Genomic DNA, 10,897 nt, shown 5'->3' on the forward strand with positions numbered 1-10,897 from the left:
CTCTCAACCATATTAGGTACAAAGTAAAGATATCAATTTTAATGGTGCAGATTCTGAGGTGCTACAGGTTGCATGAAAGTAATTATCCTCTGTGTGAGATCCCATACTGACCTCAGGGAAGGATGGTGGGATCACCTTGACTCCATCACAGACAACAGCCACACTCCAGTTGGAATGCCCCAAGGGAAGCATCTTTGATCTGAATCCCCCACAGCCACCTCTGCATCAGCCCCCCTGCCTGTGTCTGGCCCCATGTCATCCCCAGGGAGGTACCGAGAGATGCCACACTGCCAGGATGCTCCAAGGACTGGCCTGAAGGAGTTGCCACACTCAAGGATGGGATGAAGCCGGGCCTGGGGTTGGGACCTCATGGCAGAGCAGGGCTGCTCCAGCAGCACAGGTAGGGGGGCGAGTTGTCAGCCCCTGCTCCTTAACACCCTGACAAGCTTATAACTATTTCATTTGTTACACTGTGAACCTTTTTAAATTAATGAACATAAGGTTGTCACGGTTGCTGTGGTGACGACACGTTGCTGGGGCAACGGCAGCGATGCAGAGCCTGCGGAGTGTAATCAGGGGTCAGGCTGACGATGGAGCTGGGATGCGCGGGGGCTGCGGGGAGGGGTGGCCAGCCCCAGTGCTCCCACCACCCCACGGCCCCCACGCCACTCCCCGACCCCCAAACCAGCACCAATAGTTGAGAAAACCACCATTGCAGTGCTCCCCTGCCATGGCCACCCTGGCCCAGGGGCCGACGCTGCCTCAACACCTCGATGTCTGCACGGCCCAAGGACGCGTGTGCTCCATGCAGGCCTGACCCACTAACAGGGAAGACAGACAACCTACACACCCCATCCCATGCTCTTACCACCTCCCCTCTCCAGTCTTCCTGTCCCCTCTGGGTCTGTCCAGCTCTCCAGTCCCTCACACCACTGCAGGGTCCATCCAGACCAAGGGTGGCTGAGGCAGAACAGACATGGCTGTGGGGCAAAACCACACTCTGGGTCATCTCCCAAAGGGACACGAGGATGCCGAGGTGGTTTTCAGGTGGTTTAGGAACAGCTGCCTCGTTTTTCCCACCAGGCAGGGGCTGAGGCCAGAGACACTGCCAATAGCCCTGCCCCGAGATCTCCCCACCCTGGCAGTTCCAAACCTGTGTGTAATCCAGAGGTTTTGCAGCCACAAAACTCTTTAAATGTATTTATTTCCCCCACCCCAGCAACAAGTTAGAAAAGGGAGGGAAGGGAGGGAGCAACAGAACAGCTCTGCAGAGAAATTCCCTGAAATTTGAGCAGGAAAATGTCTTTGCAAGGTCTCTGGGCACAGGGGCCTCGAGCTCCTCTTCCTAGATCCAAGTAAAAGGCCAGATAGTACAAGGGGGAATGTTTTTAAACTAACAGAGGTTGATTTAGATTTGATAAAAGGAAGAAGTCTTTTACAATGAGGTTGGTGAGGCCCTGGCACAGCTGGTCCAGAGAAGCTGTGGCTGCCCCATCCCTGGAAGTGTCCAAGGCGAGGTTGGACAGGTTTTGGAGCAACCTGGTCTAGTGGAAGGTGTCCCTGCCCATGGCAGAGGCTTGGAATGAGAAGAGCTTTAAGGGCCTTCCTGCCAGCACCAAACCATTCCATGATTCCATGATTCTATGACCTCCAGCCCCTCTCTCTCCCCAGGAAGCAGGTCAGCAGCCCCAAACACACAGTGCTGCAGAGATGCCATGTGCACGTGGCATCCACATCCAGGGAGCTCACGTAGTGGGGACCCAGTGGGGAGAGTGGTGGGTCAGAGATCAGCCCTGGGAAGGCACAGCCCTGCTAGGTGAGAAAGGAGGCCCTGTACCCCCTTGGAATGACGCAGAGCGATGGGTGAAGCCTGAGGGGCTGGGATGAAGGGAGTGGGGCACAGGATGGGAACTGTTCCCTCCCCAGTGCAGGGTGCGGTGGCCGCTCTCTGTTCAGGGCTGACACGTCCCCGAGACCAAAGCCTGAGGGTGTGAGCAGGAGAAAAAATGGGGTGGGGAAGGCAAGTTTCAGGGCTGGGGATTTCTCTGTCTCCTGGAAAGGGAGGTCTGGGCTCATCCCAGAGCCATCAGCATGGAGGAGGGTAGCTCTGTCCCTCACTGACACTCCCGAGGTCCCTGCAGCATCCTGGGGCTGCAGGTGGGCTTTTCACTGGCCTTTTCGAGGTACATCTGGCCCAGACATCCACTGACAGGAAAATGGGGGGCTGGTATGGACCACAAACACCAAAGCCCTTTCCAGCCTTGACAGATGCACAATATAATGCAAGATATATATATTTTAATACATATACTACTACTTATTCAATACAAAACTCCTACTATAGTGGTTTTTAATATGCTATATAGTATATTTTAATATACTATGAATATTTTTATATATCCAAAATTTTACTTTTATATATACATACATACACCCCCCCCCCCCCCCAAAACATCCCCAAATCCAGCTCAAACCCATTTTCTTTCAAAGGCAACTTGGTGCTGGGCTGCTGGCAGGAGGAATGACCTGTGGGGTGAGCACAGCCATTCCACCCTGTGGGGCTCGTGGTGCTGAGGACGCTGCATCCCCCAGCCCAACTCTTTGTGCTGAGCTTTCATCAGCACACGTGATGCACCACAGCTCTTCCAGCTCTGCCACCTGTCAGGGAAATGTCTAAATATTTCTATTTTCCCCAAATACGTTTTTCATCAGAATTCGAAAGGGGGAAAAAAAATAAAAAAAACCCCATGAAAACATTGAAATCCACATTAGGGCTCAAACAAAAGCAGTGTTTAAGCATTAGCAGGAGGACACACCCGTAGGGCCTCAAGGGATGCTCCGCATGCCTCTGGGGCTTTGCTGGGCTGTAGCATCCATAAAGCCCCGTTTCCATCCTGTCAGAGGGAGGTGAACCACATGGAGTCCCAGGGGGACAATTTACTGTGCTATCTCCTGAGGATATCCACACCAGCCAAGGAACAGGAACGGGAGTGGAGCCTGCCTCTGCTTGTGTCCCAGATAACGCTGTCACCCCACAGAAACCAGGCTTGTCCCAGCAAGCTCAGCAGAGGCCAAGGGGTGAAGGAGATATGTCAGAGCTGCCCTCCCACTGGGAAAAGCAGGACTGTGATGCCCAGGAGGGACGAGTGTCCATGAGACCTTCCCTGGCTGGCCCCAGCACTGCTCTCTGTCACTTGCCAGCAGCCACTGGGAGCTGTGGCCAAATCTCACATGTGCAAATTGGGAGGAAAAACCAGTAAACTGAAAATGAGAAAAGATAATTTTTTAAAAAAATTAAAATCTAAAAACTCTCCATGACCTGCCTAGGTGTTTGGGTTAACTCAGGGTTTGTTTCCCCGTTGCCCTTGGTCGCTGCTCACAAGGTCCCTCACTCCCACTCCAGCCGCCCACCACCAATGCTGCTGCCTCTCCCAGGGGGCTGCCAAGCCCCTGCCCGAGTTCCTGCCCTGAGCTTGGCAAGACACCACTTCCCTTTCCAAAAGGGTCATTTCCAGAGGCCAAACTATGACCCGGCAGCCAAACCACAGCTTCCCCTTCCCGCAGCATCAGAGTCAGCATCATGTGCCTGGGTGATGCTGCTCCCTCCCTCCACTGCCTTTTGTGTGCAAGGACTGAAGGAAAGAAAAAGGCAAGGAAGGAAGAAGGAACCTGACCTCACCGAACCCTGCGACTTCAAGCCAGGGCCAACCTCAGAGAGGAAAGGACCAGCAAAATCTGCTCCAGCAGCCGTCAAGGCTAATTAAAGAGCAAATGCAGCCGTTCCCAAAGGATTCGGCACTCTCCAGCTGCAGCTGCTGCTGGACCTGCGGCACGACCTTGAGCTGCAGCCAGCGGTTGTCACCTCTCTTATGGTGGCTCAGCACCCCAAAATCCAGGGTAAAGCTCACTGCTGGGGACACCCCAGTTTGCCCCACTGCCTGCCCATTCCCACTGGCTCAGCCAGGGATCGCCAGGTGCCATGAGGCACATCCTGGAGTGCATCCCGGGATCTGCCATCCCCGTGCTCATCCCCGAACACGCTCCCACCCTGCAGGTTCCTCTGTCCTAAAGTCAAAGGCAGTCGTGCAGAAAGACCCTGACGGCTCTCAACACCGCTGGGCACGAAGGATTAATCCCGTTTTACAGATTAAGGAAGCATCCTGCCATGTGATGGGTTGGAAATAGTGCCTGGCTCCCTTCCCCACTTCGACCCACAGCCATCCTGACTGCCAGCACCCCTGTTTTACCATGTTAGCCCTAATCCCAGGATTTCAGTCCTCCCATTCCCCAGGTGCAGGGCTCAGTTTCTCCTGCCACCTCAGTCCCCACTCCCTCTACCCCAGCACCAGGCACACACTGCACACCCTAATCCCTCTAATCCTCATTTCTGCCTCTGCCTCGGAAAGCCCTTATCAAGGTCCCTTGTCTAACTCAGAGGGCAGAGATAACTCGCTGTCTCCCACCCCAATCTCTTCCATAGTCTATTTTCTTCCTGCCTAGAGTTGATTTCCCTCACCTAATTGCCCGGAAAGCTCTTTTCCCTTCCTCTAATCAGTCTGGAGCAGACTTTCTCTAGATAATTGTGCCGAGACCTGATCACCCTTCTCATCTCCATCTCTCCAACACTCCCATTTCTTCACTAAACTCATCTGCCGGAACTGCATTCCTTGGTCTAATTATTTCAAGGCTCCGTTGAGTTACTTAATTGCTTGTTCGTCTGGCACCCATATCTAGAAGCTCCCAGAGCATCTGGGACGGGGCGCAGGGCTGAGTTATCCTGGTGTAACTGCCTTCCCAGTGGATAAACTTGCTCCAGGTGGGCAATGGTGTGAGCCCAGAGCAAAACCTGCTCAATAAAAAGAAATTCTCTGCAATTCACTGGCACAGGTTGCCCAGAGAAGCTGTGGCTGCCTCATCCCTGGAAGTGTTCAAGGCCAGGTTGGACAGGGCTTGGAGCAAACTGGTCTAGTGGAAAGTGTTCCTGCTCCATGGCAGAGGGGTTGAAACCTGATGAGCTCTAAGGTCCCTTACAGCCCAAACCATTCCATGAATCCATGACTCTGAAATATAGAACTTTTTGCTTCTCTTGGTTGGAGGAGCAGCCATCTGGAAATGCTCTGCTGCAGCCCACAGTGAGCTGTGTGGGGCTCACACCAGCCACAGCCAACAGTAAATGAACCTGTAGGCCAAGTGTAATTTCACCTGTGCCAAGGCCAAATTGAAGTAGCCCACCAATCTTAGCCCAGTGCCCCAGGTGCCCGCAGCCCTTGGAGGCTCCCACTGGGACCATTTTCCCTCTTCCACCCCTTCCCTTCTGCTCCACCAGTCCCACGCTTGGAGCTGTAGGGGTTGGTTTGACTGGCCCCTATTCCCATTATCACCCAGCCTTCTCCTCTTTCCCAGGCTAATTGATCCACTGTTTTGTTTTCTTATCAAATTGCTCTCAGCCTCTGATGCTCCTTTAATCAATGCTCGGCCCTATCAGTTCCATGGGCCGCCAGGAGACCTCTGCTTGCAGCCACCACTGTGTCTAATCACTCAGGGACTTTACCTAATTGGTGTAAAACCTGATTTCTTTCTCTAATCGCTCCGAGGCCCTGATTCACTTATCTAATCACTCCAAAGCCCAGGCCTTGCACACCTCTCTCCAGAGCTCTGGCATATCCTTCTCCTCCATAGGTTTCCCCCCTCCCCTCTGCAGGTGGCCTGGCTCTCTTGACTCCCTAATCCCTCAGCTGCTCGATCTCTTTAACTAATCCAGCCAAGATTCGGCACCCTGGCTGGCTGCTCCCCTAACCCAGTGCCAGGAGGAGTAACCCCCCCCCGGAGCCAGTTTCCCCATCTTCCACCCTCCCACCAAAGCGCAGACCTGCCACAGAGGAGCTTTGCCTGCTGCTCCCCTCTGAAGGTCCCTTGGGAAAGGCGATGCATGTCCCCAGCACCTGGTCCCCTTGGGGTGTGGTGGCCGCCCCAGTGACAAAAGCACAGCCCCCCAAGTGTCAACCCCCATCAGAGGAATCTCCCCTCTCTGACAGGACGGGGTGCACCGGCTCAACCAGTTCCCCCTCTGCTGCACCCACTGGGCTGGGCGCGGGGAGGGAACAGTGATGGGACGAGGGGAATGTTAGCCCACAGTTTGGCTCCTCACAACCAGGGGGATGTGGACGCTGCTCCTGTGGTGTCCCGTGCTCTGAAGGGCCCCAGTGCCTCGGATGGAGCAGCTCATCCGAGCCCTTTCTTTCCTCCCGGTGAGTCACGTCCGCTGATTCAAGCGAAAGAAGTTGATGGGGGGAAAACATTCACAAGCGCCAGGCTGGAAGGATCCCAAGGCTGAGGACAGGATGGCAGGAGCAGAGGGGAGTTTCATCTGTTTTTCCCTGAGATTTCACAGGAAAGTGAGTCCTGTCACAGCATGGTTCACAGATGCTGCTCATCAAGTCCCAGAGCACACTGCCAGCAGGTCAGGAGTGCCCAAACCCTGCTCCCTGCTCCAGCAGGCCCTGATGCTCTCCCCTCAGAGACAGGGCACACCCCAGACCTTCCCTGACCTTGTGCCCGTTGCTCTAGTCCCTTCCAGACAGCAATTTCAGCCCCAGAGCTCATTCTTTCCCCTGGAGCATCCATGCTGAGCAAAAGCTTCCCCTTCCGTAGCTGACAGGGCCACGGCCCCCAGCCCACGCTGGCTCAGCAGCACAAGGTCACTCCTGCCTCGGCAGCAGCCACACAGGGTGACTCAGGCTGGCTCCAGCTTCTGCTTAGCCCTGCGTGGGGAAGTTTTTGGGGTGGAAAGTGCTGCCCTTTCATCCTGGGATGCGGATTCAAGTCCCAGCTCCAACCTCTTATTGCTTCCGTTTTCCTTTCCTCCCAAGACCTGGGCTTGGGCTGAAGCTGCACCCAGAGATCCTGTGATGGAAGTCATGTGCCAAGGAGGGGATGGAGATACCAGAGCTGTAAGCAAAGAAATGGGAATTGGGTCTCGCCTGGTGGGCACAGCAAGGATGTCACAGAGCTGGGGCCTCCTTTTGGAAGAGGGAACAGGGCAGCAAATCTCTGCCCTTTGGGATTTTTCAGACCCTCATCAGAGCAAAGTGGTGTTTCCCCCCACCCCAGACAGCTCCAGGTGTCACCAAAGCCCCCCTTCCTCCAAGGGTGGGAGGATGCAGTGGGAGGCAGGCGGACACTCAGCCTCTTCCTGGGTCCCTGCCCTCCGCGCGGAGCCGGGAGCACGTTCCCAGAACCCAGCAGTGGGAATTTGGTGTGTTTATTTGCAATCCAGCACTGACCCTAGGACTGGGAGGAGAATGAGTCAGCTTCCAGCTCAGGGCAGGATTCCTCATCAGGCCTCTCCTTTCAGTTAAAAAAGCACCATTTGGAGATGCGGCAGTTAAATAATTTCATTAAATTGGCACTTCTGACCAGCAGCAGGCTGAAACCTTTCCTCGCTGGCACTTCTCGTGCAAAGTGGGACAGGAAGCAGCAGAGCCCCCAAACCACTGGTTTGCAGAAATATCTAAATATCCAAGCCCTGGGATCTGCAGGCTCTGGGTGGACGGTGCCCACATCCCCGAGGAGCTCAGTTCTCCTGCTGCAGCCTCCAAAGAGTTAACACGCATCTCTGGAGCTGCACAGAATGTTCCTGGCTCCCAGGGGCAAAGCCTTCACCCACCCCCTGACTGCTCTGCCCTGGGGATGCCGCGGGGCACACCAACTCCTGCTCTGACGGATGTCAGCTCTCACTGTTCCCGGGGCTGCAGGAGGGAGAGAGTGGCTCTGGGAGCATCCCCATCCTCCCCGAGCTGCTCTTGGCCCCATCCCCTCCTCGGCCAGGCTCCTCTGCCCTGGTCCCCCTAGTCCCACGCTGCCCCTCAGGATCCTGGCTCCATCCCCCACTGCCACGCAGGCAGCAGCCCCCTCTGCCCCACAAAGCAGGAGACGGAGCTACAGGAGACAGAAAGCAGCATGACCCTGCCCGTGTTAGGCCACAGTTTGGTGCTCCAGTACCAGAGGAATGGCTCCTTCCTTGGATAGACAGAGGTGCCCCCACACTCGGCATTTCCTGACGCCCCTCTGGCAAGCGCTGCATGGCAGCAGCTGCCCCTCCACGACACGGCTGTTTCACTCCCTTTCCTCTGGACAAGAAGGGAGGGGATGAGCCCAGACACTCCCAGGCTCCTGGGGAACAGTGGGGCTGGCGGCTGTCCCCATGGCAGAGATAACCCATCGGACCCTCCAGTCACTCTTCCTTTGCTCGTCTCTGAGCCAGGTCCATGCGGTGCGAAGCAAGTGCCCACCACAGGCTCGCTCAGGAGGGCAGCAGCTGAGCTGGGCACAAACGTGACTCCATCAATCCCCTGCCTGAAGCCCTCCAGCCCCACCGAGGGCTGCCACCGGGCCGGCAGCTTGGCCCTGTGGGAGCGGAGCCCCGGCTTCTCGCACGCCGCGCTGGTACCCGCCATGCTACAGCCTGGCATATCTTCCCGCGGTTGCCAAAGCAACCGCAGAAACACAACAAACAGCAACAACACACAGCAGACAGTCGGCAAACATTCCCCTCTTATTTTCTCCCCAGTTCGGTTTGTGCTTTTTCCCCCTCTCCCACGAGGAAGCTGCTGCCATCGGAAGGGAACAACAATATTACTCCTCAGCGCACGAAGCCTGGGCCACCCCAGCGGGAGCCGCGGTGCAGAGCCCCCGGCGCTGCCGGGAAGGCGGCTGCCCCTGGGGAGGGGCCCCGGCTCCGACACAGGCAGGTTCGAGCCGCTCACCTGCCTCCTCGGTGCTGCCGCCAAGGTCGTCGTGCTGAGTGACCAGGGCTGTGCCCAAGCCAGGTTGGCCAAGTAGGTGAATTCCTCCCTCCTCCTGGGCAGCACGGCGCTTCCAGGGACTGCTGAGATGTCCTGACCCGGTACGGCCCAGCCTCTATCCAACGTGTGTTTTGCGGATGTCCAGGACTCAGCACCCGTTTGCACAGGGCAGGGAGCACCTGAGCATCCTCGGGGCTTGGAGCAGGAGCAGGCAGAGGATGTGGGCTCAGGCAGATGTGCCTGTGGAGGGGACCCAAGGGCAGGGACACCCTGGGGCTCCCCGAGGCAGCGCCGAGCCCCGCAGCCGTGGCACTGAGGGGGATTAGCGGGTGCAGTGCGGGGCGCGGGCTTTCAAAACGGGATTAGCATCGCTGCGGCACGTGACAGCGGGGACAGCGGCTCTGGGGGAGCTCTACCTTCGAGCCGGCCTGCCCAGCACCAGCACCAGCACCCAGCACGATCGTCCAGCACCAGTACCCAACACTCAGCACCCAGAACCAGCACCCAACACCCCCCACTCAGAACCAGCATTCATCACCCAGCACCAGCTCCCAGCACCTGCTGCACCAGGCCATGCAGTCCCAAGCTGGCAGGATCAGGACTCGTGGCAGCAGCTTTCTGAGCCCAGTTTAACAACTTTTCATCCCTGTTGGGTGTGGGTTCCCACGAGCAGGCTGGAGTGGACAGAGAATGCTGCCAGGACAGCGAGCTCCCAGCCATGAACCTCCCAAAACTCCTTCATCCTATCTCACCTCTCCCTCCCAAAACCTGGGAAACCCCAGCAGCCTCTTTCCCACCCCAGACCAGGGCAGCAGTCCCAGTGTGGGTTTGGTGGCACATTTCCCCATGGATTACACTTGGCAGCTGCCTCCAATCCCCCTAATTCCTACACATGCAGGGCCACAGGCTGCAGGATTTATACCCAGTCCAGCTGGGTGAGATGTGAAATATGTAACACATATCCAGTATCCGGGTGCCATTTTTCTCTCTCTCTCACACACACATCTATACACATACTTACAGTACAAGGTGCAGAGTGGGGAGGTCAGTGAGTGGACTGTGCAAGCACAATGATTTCCTGTCCATGCAGAGAATACTCGTGGGTCAGGCATTGGACAGGACCTGCAGGAGCTGGATGAGGTGAAACAGCACCTTTCTGTACCTAAAGAGTGACAGGATGTGGGGGAATGGCTTCACTAACAGAGGGCACGGTTAGATGGGATATTGGGAGGAAATTCTTCCCTGTGAGCATGGTAAGGCCCTGGCACAGGTTGCCCAGAGAAGCTGTGGTTACCCCATCCCTGGAAGTGTTCAAGGCCAGGTTGGACAGGGCTTGGAGCAACCTGGTCTAGTGGAAGGTGTTCCTGCTCCATCGCAAGAGCCTGATGAGCTCATGGAACCTGATGAGCTCTAAGGTGCCTTCCAATCCAAACCATTGTAGGATCCTCTGATATGAAATATGAGCTTCAGGGGGAGCTCAGATCTCTTCCTTTCTCCCCATTCCCAAAGAATGCTTCTCAGGATGGGCTTTCCTCCAGGCCCCTTTCACAGTCCCAGCCTGGGCAGGCACCACAGAGCCCCTAGTGAGCCCAGTGCCCTGGGGAAAGCTGCCAGGGTGGAGGAGAGGCCAGGGGCCCTGCTGTGAGGATGAATCCCTGTCACTTGTGAGCCTCAGTCTCGCTTTGTCCCATTTGGGATGTCCTGGGATCACTGTGATGGATCCACCCCTCCAGCTGGGGCCACACCATGTGTGTTTGCAGCACGGTCCCTCAGGACCCTGTGGGGGGGGCTGCTGGTACCCGCAGTGCTGTCGGGTGTTCCAAGCACCCGCGGCTGGTGCCCGGGTGACCACAGCCACGAGCTTATCCCCAGCTTGCAATGACATCTAGTGGAGCCACCTCGGGAGGAGCTCAGCGAACCAGTGCCAGCGCCAGGCCTCCCCCAGCGCTCCCAGGGCTCAATTCTCCCCTCCAACCTTCTCTCCAAAACGTGTGGGCACAAGGCAAGAGCCAAAACCCCATTTCTGAGTCATGGTTGGCCACAGCACAGCTTCCTGGGAGCCAAAAAAATCACCTTTTCCACAGGAAAACTGA

At 56.4% G+C, this 10,897-nt stretch overlaps 1 protein-coding gene across 2 annotated transcripts in view; it reads right to left on the reverse strand.

Moving 5' to 3' along the window:
• The window catches only part of MEF2D (myocyte enhancer factor 2D), a 100,849-nt gene extending 91,870 nt beyond the window's left edge, over window positions 1-8,979 (reverse strand). The window contains exon 1 of one of the 2 annotated variants that reach the window (XM_027667790.1): window positions 8,766-8,979. The gene's annotated coding sequence lies outside the window, so the exon portion shown is untranslated. The remainder of the gene's footprint in view (window positions 1-8,765) is intronic. The other variant, XM_027667781.1, reaches the window with a different exon arrangement.
• Between the last annotated feature and the right edge of the window lie 1,918 nt (window positions 8,980-10,897).

This window comes from Corapipo altera, unplaced genomic scaffold (assembly GCF_003945725.1).
Source record: "Corapipo altera isolate COAL_440 unplaced genomic scaffold, ASM394572v1 106, whole genome shotgun sequence".
NCBI lineage: Eukaryota > Metazoa > Chordata > Aves > Passeriformes > Pipridae > Corapipo > Corapipo altera.